Consider the following 15479-nt stretch of genomic DNA (forward strand, 5'->3'; position numbering starts at 1 on the left):
ACTCTTTTTTAAGTTGTATCAAGGTAAACTCAAAAAAAAAATTTGGTTGCAAATTCTACAACGACAACGATACACGTCATTTTTAATTATGTATTATGTATTGTTATATTTATTACCTAGTTAATGATTCCGATAATGATTCTGATAAAGACAGGTTGCTTATCTTTTGAAATCTTGCGACTCTTAGACAGGCAGGGCTTCATGCCTTATGAAAAAACTTAAGCATTCATCAGTACTTACATAAATTATTTTTCCCAAAAATGGACGAAAATGCATCTTTCTGGTCAGTTTTTACAGTCACTTCAGATTAGTTTCTCATCAGTAACAGCTGGTGTGGTGAAAAAATCTGTACCTACAAACCTTTTTGAAATTATCATTTTGTACGTCCACATATAGGTATACCAAGCTGCAAAATTTCACGAGCACATTGTGAATGAATTTCTCCATAAAGTGGCCATGGAATTTTGCGGGTATACCTTCGCCGTTAGATATATCGGAGCGGTCAAGGTGCTTACAAATATCTGAACACGCACTTTAAAGCCTTGACAATAGAGAAGATATTTGTCCTTGATTGTGTCCTTGTCCGCTCCGATATATCTCATGGCGACTGTACATACGGAACTTCTAAGTGAATTTGCTGTCAATCAAACTAATATAAAAGTACTTGATTTCCAATACAAATGCCAAATCTCAATATTCATACTGCGTATAATTTGTTTAAACATAATTCGGCCCCAATTATTCTGCCAACTGGCAATTAATTCACCAATTTCAAATGTCGGAGTATCGTGTTCCGGTTTCAATAACAGATATTTGTTTTGCGGTTTTATTATTCTATTTAAATGTTTGTTATTACAGTTGGATATTACATGGCTAGTTTTTGTAACATTTCATAATATCTTACTTATTACACTTTATTTACTGTTTTGAATAAATTTTATTTTCTTAGTAAGTCTTGCCTACTCATTTAAATCATTTGCTAGTAAAAACTGAGCAAGTCCAGTTTTGAGTTTATTAACCGACTTCCAAATCCCAAAGGAGGAGGTTATCAATTCGGTTGTATGTTTTTTATTTTTATTTTTTTATTTTTTTTTATTTTTTATGTTTGTTACTCCATATCTCCGTCATTACTGGACCGATTTTGAAAATTATTTTTTTGATTGTATGTATATGCATACAGATTGGTCCCGTTTTTGTCAAAATCCAGTTCTGATGATGGGATCTATGAGGAATCGACGGAACTCCTCAAATCTTATAGGCATACATATGGTGATTTTTGTGTTTTTATCAACAAATCAAGCATATACATTCAAAAACGTGACATTTGATGAAGTGGAACTGCTGATGATGATCAGAACGGAACTCTTCAACGACGCATAGTTCACCTTTGGCGATTTGTCCTCTTCGTTATGTTTGTTAAGCAAGTTAAGTTTTTAAGCCACAATTTTGTCAAGCTTGAGTTCTGATGATGGGATCCATGAGAAATCGAGGGCACTCCTCAAATTTTAAAGGCATGCGTATAGAGATTTTTGTATTTACATCAGAAAATCAAGCATTTTCATTAAAAACTGTCGTATTTGATGAAGTGGAACTGCTGATGATGATCAGAACGGAACTCTTCAACGACGCATAGTTCACGTTTGGCGATTTGTCCTCTTCGTTATGTTTGTTAAGCAAGTTTAGTTTTTAAGCCACATTTCTGTCAAGCTCGAGTTCTGATGATGGGATCCATAAGGAATCGAGGGAAATCCTCAAATCTTAAAGGCATACGTGTATAATTTTTTGTATTTTCATCATAAAATCAAGCATTTACATTAAAAACTGTCGCATTTGATGAAGTGGAACTGCTGATGATGATCAGAACAAAACTCTTCAACGACGCATAGTACATGTTTGGTGATTTCGAATTTCGATTTTGACTTGGACTGGGACCCGGACTCATACCCGGATCCGGTTCGGACCCGGACTCGGACTCGGACTCGGACCCGGACTCGGACCCGGACTCGGACCCGGACTCGGACCCGGACTCGGACCCGGACCCGGACTCGGACCGGGACTCGGACCCGGACTCTCACTCAGAGACCCGGACCTTGACCCGGAAAACCACTATGATACCTAAACTAAATAAACCACTATGATTACCTACCATAAAATGTGGGTATGATGATGCCAAACCCCTCCCGCTCAAACTCCCGTACACCGCACCGCATGCGCCTTTAAGTGGGTTAGGTTTGAACTGCGATCCTCACAGAACCGAACAAAAGTGGGTTAGGTTTGGTTAGAACTGCGAGTCTTACAGAAACGAAATGCTACTAGAAAAGTGGGTTTGATTAGGTTCGAACTGCGATCTTCAGAGAACCGAACTGCTATCAGAGAAGTGGGTTAGGTTAGGCTAGAACTACGACCCTTACGGAAACGAAATGCTACTAGAAAGTACTGGTTTTACCTCCTTTTCTACATAGTGCACCATCTACCATAATCTTTCACCGGGCCCCATAGAAGTCGGTTTTTTTTCTTAAAAATTATTTTATCCTTCAGCTTATTCGATTGGATCAAACCTACCTAACGAACTTGGCACCATTGAAGCTCGAGATTTAACTTGTCGAAAAATTATACAAGGGGTGGCCCTAAATCCGTGCCAGAGATTGAACGAAAGGGGCGATTCAGATCTTTTAAAATAAATAAATAAATAAATAAATAAATATTGGGGACATCTTACACAGATCAACCTAGCCCCAAACTAAGCAAAGCTTGTACTATGGGTGCTAGGCGACGATATATATACTTATATAGATAAATACATACATATATACATAGAAAACACCCATGACTCAGGAACAAATATTAGTGTTCATCACACAAATAAATGCCCTTACTGGGATTCGAACCCAGGACCATCGGCTTAGCAGGCAGGGTCACTACCCACTAGGCCAGACCGGTCGTCGGTCATCTTGCACTACCAATTCAAAAAATCCTGGGGCCATCACTATAAATAACCACGAAACATTTTTTTTTTATTATTTGTGATTTAATTTAACTTAAGTTTTATATTCCTTTATCGGAGAATAGTTAGTACAACCACGCATATTACATATAAGACTTAAATACTTACTTCATTTAAATAACGTTAAATATTTTTATAAATACAAAAAAAATATGATTGTTTTAATATTATAAACATTTAAAAAGGTATGGTATTGAATATAATAGAGCAATACTGACGACGGCGACGCGTACTGTCATTGTACTGTTTATTTAATAAAGTGGAATCTACCTATACTTGTAGTACTATAACAATTTTATAGTACTATGGTCAGGCTTTGAAGCGGACTCAAGTTAATCTAAATAATTTATATATGTTTGAAATTATATCTCAGTGAAATTTCTCCTAATAGTAGTAAACAAGTTTTCTTTAGATTTTGTTTTGCAAATCCAGTTTAAGTAACATAATCCTTTCTCCTATAGAACTAGAGTATGCGAAATTAAATGGGCTAGGTCCGAAAAGGACCCGCATCATGTGGTCACTCTACAAGTGACAAGGGTGACCACACTGCCGGCCATTTAATTATAGGATGAAACGCGGCCCGCACTCTGCAATAATACGGGTGATGAGTTGGAGTCACTGCGAACTTTATAATTCTATTATGTACATAATTTACTAGTGAAAGGAATGATAGACTTAGGTACTTTGTGGACTGAGGGCTTTGCGGAAAACTTGTTTTAACTAGGGAAAACACGTTTTGTTTAAAAACGAGTTTGTATAGTAACAAATACCATACATATTTATGTATACCTACATGTTCCCGACGAATTTGGAACCTTCTCCATTTTGAAGTTGGTTACTTAAAGTATATCAACTTGTGTAATAAATGTAGGTTAGGTAAGGTTCTTAACCTCGAAATCCCCTCAAAATAAAATTACAAAGGTACAATTTTTCGACATATTAGTTATAATGCTTGTAATGTTATATGTACTAATTAGCTAATTATAGTGACCTTATAAAAACAATAAATTATTTATAAGGATGAAGTGGAAATTGGATAAAGGATGAATTATACTCGTGTGTATTTATCAGAGTAGGTATTGAAATTATACTTTTAAAATGTTTTGCGTAAAAAGGGGGATTATGGGAATTGAAGCAATGTCTCCATCCATCACGATATGATGCATCGAGAACCCATGCCTCGGGACCGATACGTTACAATCTTAAGCTACCTAACTCAAGCTCAAGAAATTTATTGGAGATCGTCTGATACTCCGAAGCCCATAATCAATCAAATGAAATATTTATTACAGATTACTCCTTAAGAATCGATTTTCATATTATAAGCACGTGCTATGAAAATTTATGGGAGTATAAAATCAAATGTCACATGTCACACGTTGTGACGTGTTGTAACGTGAAACATAACGTAGCCAGGCTACGTTATGTTTCGTGCACAACTTATTTTGCGCAACTCTTGCAACGGATCTATGGAAACACTTCATTTATTCAATGTCAAAATGATGTGTCAATTTTACATTGCTGTACGAGAAATACACATTTTTTGTAGAGTACTGAAACAATTTCACAAGCCGTAAAGCACTGTAAAATTTTCAAAATACTTAGGTAGGTATGTCTAAACTTCTCCCCAAATGGATTCAGGTCAGCTGCTCACTTTGTACAAAAGGAAACATAAATAATTAAAGTAGAAAGTGCGTCTCTGACGTTTTATTGCTTGCTCAGTCGTACACACACGTGCACACACGTGCTTAAGCCGCGTTTAGGAGGTAAACATTGTAGATATTTTACGCGTTTCTACAGGAACTCACTTCGATGAAATTAACATAATATTATGTACCTACCTACATATAGCGATGAAAATGTATACGTGTGTGTGTAGACATTTCAACTCCTTTTTCTCAATTCCAACACCATTTTTATTTTACGAACTTTGAAATGAGTAGGTAACATTATTTTCCAGGTAATAAAGTTGAACTTGGCGCATTACCTAAGTTATTATAATTACATTTATCGTATTTATTAATCGTGTTTTCATTTTGTCGTATAGTGCAAATATGTACAACTAAATCTTAGGAACGTTTAAGCGCCCACTCCAGAAAATTATATTTAATCAAATTGAAATACCCATAAACTAAACGGTTGTACATAAAATCAAGACGTTTCCAACCAATCGGCCGTAGGAATTGAGCATTGTCTGTTCGGTCAATTAAAAATTTATTGCTCCAACTGTACGCCTTGTTTCCTTTTTATGATTATCCATTTCATCATCATTATTTTTATGGCCATTTTTATTATAGCTTACTTCAATTCTTGCTTGTACTTGTTTATAAATTTATACTTATACTAAACTGATCGGCCCTTACTCGGATAAGCGCTCTTTTAGTATGTAGGTACCTATACTAGGTTCTAACAAATACTGTCTCAACGCTTAATTCCACGTCTTAAATAAGAAAATAATTAAGCGGAGAAAATAGTTCATCATGTTTAGAACCGATCTGCATTCGTCACCTTTATTCGATCTTGTCGCTTAACTCGTTATTACAAATCCAATAAAATTATCCTTGAACCAATGTGCTAAACGTATTAACTCTGAGCAAAACTTGTCCATAGAACCTTTCTTTCTATGAACATTGTGTCGTAGGAAATAAGAATTTCTCCCACCGCAGCAAACAATTAGTGAGGACGCAATCTGAGAGAGTTCATTTTTCACTTCTTTTTCATACACAGTATTTATTTTATTTTACATCGTAGTGTAGACCTATAGGCCAATTCCAATGTGCACCTGATATCATAACAATATGAATGATGCCAGTTAGTTATCAATCGCGGGTTCATTTCGCTCGGACTTGTCCGTAGGTACATGTGTTTGAGCAAGATGCCCGCGCGAATGTTAATTAACATCACACAACATTCAGATTTCGTTTAAATATCAGGTGTAGTGTACCTACGAATTGGCCTAATATTCAGTAAGCAGCGCTTACAATTATTTTTGTGGAACCGTTTCATGCAACTCAAGGAGAAAAAAAAAACAATAAATTATTGCTCACTAATAATTAAACGTTTTAAAAAATCTGGAAATGTTTCACTGTCATGTTTGCCCAAAAATATTTTCTTTTGCCGTGAAAAGGAGTCATAGCCAACGTTGCAGCAATTTTATTAAATATTATTAAATATTTCAGAAAACAAATCGTTTCTTCTCGTTTTCTTCTCTCTGACAAAAGCCTTGCGTGCTGGGTTCGCGTGACTGTATCTCATTGTCCAGGATTGCTCGTAATTAGGATACCCTTCATTTCATTTGGATTTACCGAACCTTTGCAGATGTGCTCACTCACGAAACAAGAAAATCTGTTATGCTATAATTGTTATTTTTATATTTTTTGTGTTTCCTATTTTGTTTTCTTCAAAGGATTTCATTCCGCATTGTTGTATAGCATTGTATAGGCTACATTCCTACTAGTCAAATCAGCTTCTTTTTTAGAACTGTCAAAACGATTTGCTAATATGGAATTTATATGAAAACTAATATAGTGACGTCACGGTAAACTCACCTACTTTTTATATTCAATCCGATTTATTAAATACAAATTGTGTTTAAAAATAGCTGCTATCTATGTTTTTCTAATAATTATCTGGTGCTTTATTTCGTGCACGGTTTGAAATAATTTATTTTAAGTACAGGAAACATCCCTATTGCAGCAGCTAAAAACGGACAACGTCACTGTCAATCTACTGAATAATATCAGTGATGGAGTAGAACGTGGCAATCGCCACACCAGTGCCGCAACGCAACGCCTGTTACATTATTTATTAAACATAACGGCAGTGACATCGCTCAGTTTTATTATTCTAAAGAGTAAACTGTTATCCTTGTTGGAGCGCGTTTCTCTGGGTTCCTTCCTATGAGACTCGAAATACGCAAAGCTCGTGTTCCGCACCGTTGCCGACGCCACACACTAATGGCGCCCACTGACTACCAGTTCGCTGGACGATATCAGCCTGTCAGTTAAACGCAAAATTTGAAAGTTCCGAATAACTGACAGGCTGATATCGTCCGGCGAACTGGTATTTTGTGGGTCCCTTAAGTTCGATTTTACACCCGACTTTCAAAAAGAGGGACATACCTAGCAATGTACAAATTGCAGAACATTCCCAAAAAGCGGAAACGTTCTCGAGAATGTTCTCAGAACATTCCTGCAACATGGAAATTATTGTTTAAACAAGAGAATATACTTGAAATAAAGTTTAAAGAGGCATAACTTAAAACTAAATGTTATTATGCATATATTATTGTCTATTACAGTTAGCTATTTTGTTGATGTGATAAGTTTACCAATAAATTGCTTAAATTCTCACTGTATTTCAGAGAACATTTCGACTTTCGACTTTTTTTTCCAAAAAAAATTTTTTTTTCATTACAATCTAGAGGCCTCTATCTCCCGCCATGCCAAATCTCAGCGCGCTCGGACCAACTCGAAAAAATTAAAAAAAAAAGTCGGCCATTTTGATTTTTTTTTATGCAGTTTGTTTTGTCTCGGGGCCCTCTATGACATTTGGTCGAGCACCCCCCACCTATCACGCACCGTTTAAAAGTTGCCATACAAAATAAAAGTGGCCAGTTTTCGCGAAATTGTTGCATTTTTCAAAAAAAAAAATTTTCATAGGTATCTAGGGGACCCCGAGATTCCGTGACCAAAATTTCAGCGCGCTAGGACAAAATTAAAAAAGTTAAAAAAAAAGTCAGCCATATTGAAAAAAAATGGCGGCGTCAAATACTGCCAGGGTCCCTCTATGACATTTGGTCGAGCACCCCCCACCTAAGTCTGACCGTTTGGCCGGCCCGTCATACATTTTTCTGACCGGAAGCGGACGACCAAAAGTCGGAATTTTCTGGGGGTAAGGACTACACCTAAACTATCGTGAATATTCATGGTATAAACTACGATAAATAAATAAATTCTCGTTCTCGAGAACATTCTCAGAAGTTACCGAGAAATTCTCATGTGGAAAGTTTCGCAACTTTGGAAAGTTCTCGTGCGTGCATTGCTAGACATACCTACTTAACCGACTTTATTTTAGCAGTAACTTATTTTATACTGAATTTATTTTAAGACGAAACGCTACGCTTTATTGTATACCTATGTTTTAGACATCGAATTTGTGATAAACGTAAAAAGTTACTTTTTGACCTGAGGGTTACAGCTACGCCTCCGCTACTTTCTGCGGGCCAGATTGTATAGAAGGTGGTACTATTTAAGGGCTGAACCAGCAGGCTCGCGAGCTGGATGAAGAACATCATTAAAGAGTTTGTTTGTCCTTTTGTCCTAAAATCTATACCCCCAATTATTCCTCTACCCTGCTTTCAGTTGCCTACAACGGAATGTCCACAACCGCCATTTCACCGTGTTACCAAGCTTTATTCTTGGAATATACTTACTTACATAATCCGCCAGATCAACAATTGTTTAGAATGTTTAGTTAGTACACAAACAAGCTATGCTGATTGCATCAATGTTATTCACCGCTATCACAAAGCATAACTATAGATATTGTTAAGCAAAAACATACCTCTTATATACAACTAAATTATTTGTAGGTTCTTTTTCCTCCTATGTAGTTGGCTAATTTAGTCACGGAACAAAAATAAAAATAAAATCCCCAATATGTTGCGGCAGTTTTTTTCTGTTTTAATTACTGGATATGGCTCGAAAAATAATATTTAAAAGCAATAACAGTCAGGTGTGTTTTTCCATAAATTGTAGCAACAGGAGGTTTTAAAACACGTTAACCGTGGTGCTCAAAAACCTAATTCGTTCTGTGCGAGTCGAATAAATGCCCATTACAGTGATTTATGAGATAATAGCAAATATTGCGGCAAAATAACAACTTTTTCCGGTTGTTAATAAGGACGACTTTTTAATAAAACACTTAATACCTGTATAAGTTGTAACTGAAAAAAAAAGTAAGAAAAAGAGGTGCATTTGGGTGTACAGTAGAATCCGGTTAGTACGACTTCGCTTATAACAACCAACCGCTTATAGCGACGTAAGTATAGGCACTTGTTTGGTTTTAGTACAAACTACTATGAAAGAACAACCGTTTATTACGACTCCGCTTATAACAACCGACCGCTTTTAACGACGGAAATTGACACAAAATCCGTCCGTCAAGTCCGGTTACAGCGACGAGCGACGTAGTTTTTACAAATAAATTGTTGGTAAGAAGCTTACTCCATCCCGCTCACCCAACTCCCCTTTTACCTATACGGAGCAAGATGAAATAGTCACGTGATTTTTCGTAAACTTGCTCTTCTTACTTTCGTAAACTAAATAAAACCCAATTCCCATTATTCATTTGAGCTTAAACTTCACATAAGTGCATAATTATGTAAGTTGGGTATCAATGCAATATTTGGTAGGTACCTTCGAGCTGATCTGATGATGGACACAGGAGGTGGCTATAGAAACTGTGTGATAAAACAACGTCATCTTGATTAGATCTCCAAGCGTTGCGTCTTTTTATTTTACGGGATTCGAGTAATTTGCGGATGACGAGTGAGTACGCGTATATTGAAAAGTGGCTTCTTCTAAACACACAAGTCTCTCCATTTTGACAAGGTGTCGTAATACTAACGTAAAAAAATATTTTAAAAGAAATGTTTTCTTTTTTCTTTAATTGTCGCATGAGTATTAATAAATACAAAATGATGTAATTATTTTGATTGAAAAAATATATTAAAATTGGCGGTTTGTTTTGTACGACGTCCGGTTAGTACGACGTAATATCAGCGGTCCCTTGGGTGTCGTTATAACCGGACTCTACTGTATTCTCATTTGTCCCCGCCTCATGCATGGCGGCGGTCACAATGTATCAAAAAATGTGAGTACAAATTTATACCAAGCTTTAACATTAGTACATTGTAGGAGAGGACGGAAAATCGCTAAAAGATGGACGAGTGAGTTCGAGGGCCGACACGTTAGTGGAGGCCCTCGAATAATACGAGTCCATCTTTAGCGTTTCCGGCCAAGGCATTACATAGTGCTTTTCACGACTACTGCGAGGAAATAACAAAATATTTGCATAACTATAAGTACTAGCCCGCGATTTCTCTGGTAGCAAATTACTAGCCACTGCCTGTCTCTTGAATTTCGGTAGGCATAAGAATATCATTTTCTTCACTAGAAGAACTCATTTTTATAGCGAGCGTAGATACGCGTTTCTTATATTTTTTAGTCAAACATAATTTACACTATCCAATTCAGTAGGTATTTTCAGATCCCGCCTTTTTTTACTTTTTTTACCACTTTTAAGAGGCGTTTTTCTGTTATTTGCTTCAAACCGACTCTAAAATTAGAAGCGTTTTTGCTAATAAAACAGCTACAAAAGTAAAAAACGCCTTAAGCGTGAACTGAATGGATAATTGTAAAAAAAAAATGAAGTGAATGGTTTTGATATTTCTTTTATTTTTTTAAACAAGAAATTGGTGCTATAAATAACCTAATTTTATTTTTGAAGGAAAAAGTTGCGCAAAAAAAGACCTTTTATTGATTTTTATGTTTTAAATGATACTCATTGCTGCTACTATCCTCAAGTACTAATTGTCAAGCAGTGTACCCAAATGCGGAGGCAGTAAAGCAAGTACCCAACTACGCACCTGATTCTCGCTGTCAAACCTCCATTAGACACGCCAAATCAGTCCCACGTCCCACCAATCAAGCGCCACTCAACTTAGAATCGCGAGCTTGTCCAGAATGGTATCCCACTGCCTCTGAGCCACCAAACTATCCGGACGGTAGTCGGTGGGACAAAGCGCAGATTATATCAGATTCTGATTGTTGCAGAAGTCTCAGGTAGATTTGTATGTTGGTTAACTGAATTATGGCCACTCCATGTATCAAATATTATACGAGGTTATAATTTACACAAATAAATGCTCTAGAGGGCAGCTTCGAGTTAATTACTTAGAGCTCCAGCGGATTTACATGTAAACTATCATATGCAAATGAGGAGTATAATAATTGCCTCGCTGAGCAAAAATTATATTCTGAGTAACGCCGCAACACATTTTCTACACAGTGTACATAAACTCAATTTTTTTATGTCTTAAAATAGTTTGATGGCAAGACCGACATACATATTTAGGTCGGAAAATTGATATCAGTATCATTTTCCTCGAATCGGATAACGTATTTCGATTCGCATATATGAAATCAGTTGTCGGCTTAATTATGCTCTTGCCGTCGCCAGCTAAACTCGGTTGATCAATAGCCCGATTCGAATTTTAAGATACGTCAATTAATAGATCTAGAAACGATATGGATTAGATGTGTCAGTGTCAAAAGTGACGTTTTTGTTTAAAGTAACTGACATATCTAATCCAGGTCGTTTCTAGATCTATTAATTGACGTATCTTAAAGTTCGAATCGGGTCGCAAGTCAAATTATGTAAAAATTAGTGCCCGTAGGTACGCGCCTACGCTGCTAGGGCCTGCGTATGGCATTATTAAACGGTCAAAGCTCAACTCGTAGATGTTCGCCCAATTGTTGGGTTTTCGGGTAAATAACACATGTTCTTCGTTTAGCTAAAGTAATCAAAGTAGGTACTTGAACCTCATCGCAAAGCGTAGCTAATAACTATTTATAAACTTACTTTTCGTCAATATATACTCACGATTCGTGCTGTTGCTCCGTCAGCATGTGAATATATTTAATAATACGAGTATGCTGATGATACGTACGATGATGTGGATAATATTTATATATCTCGTTTTACTTATAAGTAATTAATATTTTACTTTTGAGTAGTACGTAATGTACGTATACATAAAATAAAACATAACCGCTCTGGTATCAGTTCAACTAACAATATTATCGTGATACTGATATCAGTACCTAATAACAATATTATTGCGAAATTAATGAATCAATTTAAGTGTCTTGAATTTTGTTCGCCCCTAAACTCGTATATTATTTTTATTTAGCAGCATAACTAGACTATAAATACAAAATTTATTATTGGGTTCTTGGTTGTTACAAAATAAAATCCCAACCTTCCAAATTCAACATTGGGTCCACGAAAATATTCTCACTTCTAATGAAAACCCTCTCGGAATAAAATATTGCCCCCAAACCACACGTTTTTATAATGATTCACATATGGGCCCTGTAAAGGAAGGAATCTCAGAAAATATTTCCATTCTTACCGAACAATAAAAGAAATGTGTTATTTGGGTTTAAGGAGAATGGAGTTTCGTCAAAGGTTTCTTAAAAAGGTGGAAAACGTAGGTCGATGAACTTGCATTAGGGAACTTGTTTTTAGACTTAATTTTGAACTTTTTAGAGATATCTAAGTACTTACCATACTATAGTAGTATCAGTCTGCCTAAAGAAGCAAAGCAGACTCATCGAGTGTTTTTTGCCAGAAATGAATTACTTTCACACCTAATTGCATCTGTATGCGACAATATATTTCGACGTTTTGAATTTTAAGTACTTACCTAGTTGTTAGGAGCACACTAATATGAGTAAGTATTTATTATTGTAAGGTGCAGGGGTAGGGTGGTCCACAAATGTATGAAAAAAAAAATTGTTTTATTTTTTCAGGCTCCACCAGTGTTTTCTTATTCGACTATGAACGAAACTTATATGTACCAAAATGGAGCCTTCTAGGACAACGTTTAGAGGTTGCTATGATTTGGAAGTAGTAAAATTCACTGAAAAGCGTAGTACCCGCAACGGCCAATTTCAATAGTACCTAATCTTAACGAGGTTTACCCTAATTACCCTGTTTCGTTATTTGTTTCATTTCTTATTAATACTTGCGTAAGTGAAAGAAGTATTTTTTGTTGTGCTTACTTGCGTTATGATATATTAAGTATCTGGTATAAGTTTATGATAAATCGATATGCGTAATTAATTGCATGGACCGTTTGAGAACTAGTGAAATATGGCATCGACTAGTAGTTCCGTATCAACTAGGGCTAAAACACCAGCAATATTGGTCTAACCTAGGCACATGCAGGCAGGCGAAGGAAGCCCTCCCGACACTCAACCCCAATCTGTCGCGGAGGCTTCGACAGCTGAAGAGACCACAGGTCCGGCTTTTAGCTGGGGCAATAACTGGACACGCCTCATTTAACAAACACCTATTAACCCTACGTGTTACAGATAGCCCCTCTGCAGAGCATGCATGGAGGCAGAGGAGACAGCCGCCCACGTCATTCTCGAATGCCCGGGGGTGGCAAAATACCGGGCACAACACCTCGGCTCACCGGGGTCTCTCCCAGAAGTCGTCGGCAACATTAAGGGTCTGCTAGGCTTCTTGGTGGAGTTGGGTTGGCAGGAATAGTGCCGCCATCCCATCACGCAAAATAGGCGCAATAATAGACGTCGAGTTGCGGAAAACAAGCCCGCGATAACCTATAACCTATAACCTATCAACTAGGGCTACAGCGGCAGTGTGGTTAATTGGAAAACCAACAGAATCAATATCTCATGCGAGACCTCCGTCTAAAGGTGATGTGCTCAGAAGATTTCACTTTCATCATTTAGAAGAGAAGAAGTCCGTGAAACAAAGCATTAAAAATACGGTGAAATCTGTTCTAGCAATTTGGGCAAAAGCCAGGATTCCCACGCAAATAATTGACACTGCAGAAGGAACATTTAGAAAGCTCTGAGATGCATACAGCCTTTTAAAAAAATATATTAAAACTGATTTAGTCATGTCGTGTTAAAGAGGCGCTGTTTACATCTGATCTTTTAGAGCTTTTTAATATAGCTGCAAAAGACGCTTTAAACATAATGCAAAACGAAGAAGATAAGATATTTCTCACCATGCAACGAAAAGATACAACAAGCTGTAGTATGGCTGGCACAGATGTAGCTTTAGCAATGGTCGAGAGAAATCACAAACAGCTACAAAAGTAAAAAACGCCTTAAGCGTGAACTGAATGGATAATTGTAAAAAAAAAATGAAGTGAATGGTTTTGATATTTCTTTTATTTTTTTAAACAAGAAATTGGTGCTATAAATAACCTAATTTTATTTTTGAAGGAAAAAGTTGCGCAAAAAAAGACCTTTTATTGATTTTTATGTTTTAAATGATACTCATTGCTGTAGCGAACTGTCACCAATGACAGATGATGACAACAATGAAACATTGTAGTAGTGGTGCTTCAGGTGCTACAGCTATTGCCTACTTTCCAGCTTGGTTTTAGACCATCTATTGCCACATTTCCGAACAGTGGCGTGAAAAATATTATTAATACCTCCACCTCTACACCATATCCGTACCGGCCAAGCTGCACCATCCGTACCAGCAGGCGTACAAAACAGAGGATGATAGGCCTGTCACCTACGGAGCTGATAACCATTCTTATCCACAATTATACCGCAACCTCAACATCATCAAGTCCACTACTATCCTCAAGTACTAATTGTCAAGCAGTGTACCCAAATGCGGAGGCAGTAAAGCAAGTACCCAACTACGCACCTGATTCTCGCTGTCAAACCTCCATTAGACACGCCAAATCAGTCCCACGTCCCACCAATCAAGCGCCACTCAACTTAGAATTCGCGAGCTTGTCCAGAATGGTATCCCACTGCCTCTGAGCCACCAAACTATCCGGACGGTAGTCGGTGGGACAAAGCGCAGATTATATCAGATTCTGATTGTTGCAGAAGTCTCAGGTAGATTTGTATGTTGGTTAACTGAATTATGGCCACTCCATGTATCAAATATTATACGAGGTTATAATTTACACAAATAAATGCTCTAGAGGGCAGCTTCGAGTTAATTACTTAGAGCTCCAGCGGATTTACATGTAAACTATCATATGCAAATGAGGAGTATAATAATTGCCTCGCTGAGCAAAAATTATATTCTGAGTAACGCCGCAACACATTTTCTACACAGTGTACATAAACTCAATTTTTTTATGTCTTAAAATAGTTTGATGGCAAGACCGACATACATATTTAGGTCGGAAAATTGATATCAGTATCATTTTCCTCGAATCGGATAACGTATTTCGATTCGCATATATGAAATCAGTTGTCGGCTTAGTTATGCTCTTGCCGTCGCCAGCTAAACTCGGTTGATCAATAGCCCGATTCGAATTTTAAGATACGTCAATTAATAGATCTAGAAACGATATGGATTAGATGTGTCAGTGTCAAAAGTGACGTTTTTGTTTAAAGTAACTGACATATCTAATCCAGGTCGTTTCTAGATCTATTAATTGACGTATCTTAAAGTTCGAATCGGGTCGCAAGTCAAATTATGTAAAAATTAGTGCCCGTAGGTACGCGCCTACGCTGCTAGGGCCTGCGTATGGCATTATTAAACGGTCAAAGCTCAACTCGTAGATGTTTGCCCAATTGTTGGGTTTTCGGGTAAATAACACATGTTCTTCGTTTAGCTAAAGTAATCAAAGTAGGTACTTGAACCTCATCGCAAAGCGTAGCTAATTACTAACTAT

The sequence above is a fragment of the Cydia fagiglandana genome, chromosome 2 (assembly GCF_963556715.1).
Source record: "Cydia fagiglandana chromosome 2, ilCydFagi1.1, whole genome shotgun sequence".
NCBI lineage: Eukaryota > Metazoa > Arthropoda > Insecta > Lepidoptera > Tortricidae > Cydia > Cydia fagiglandana.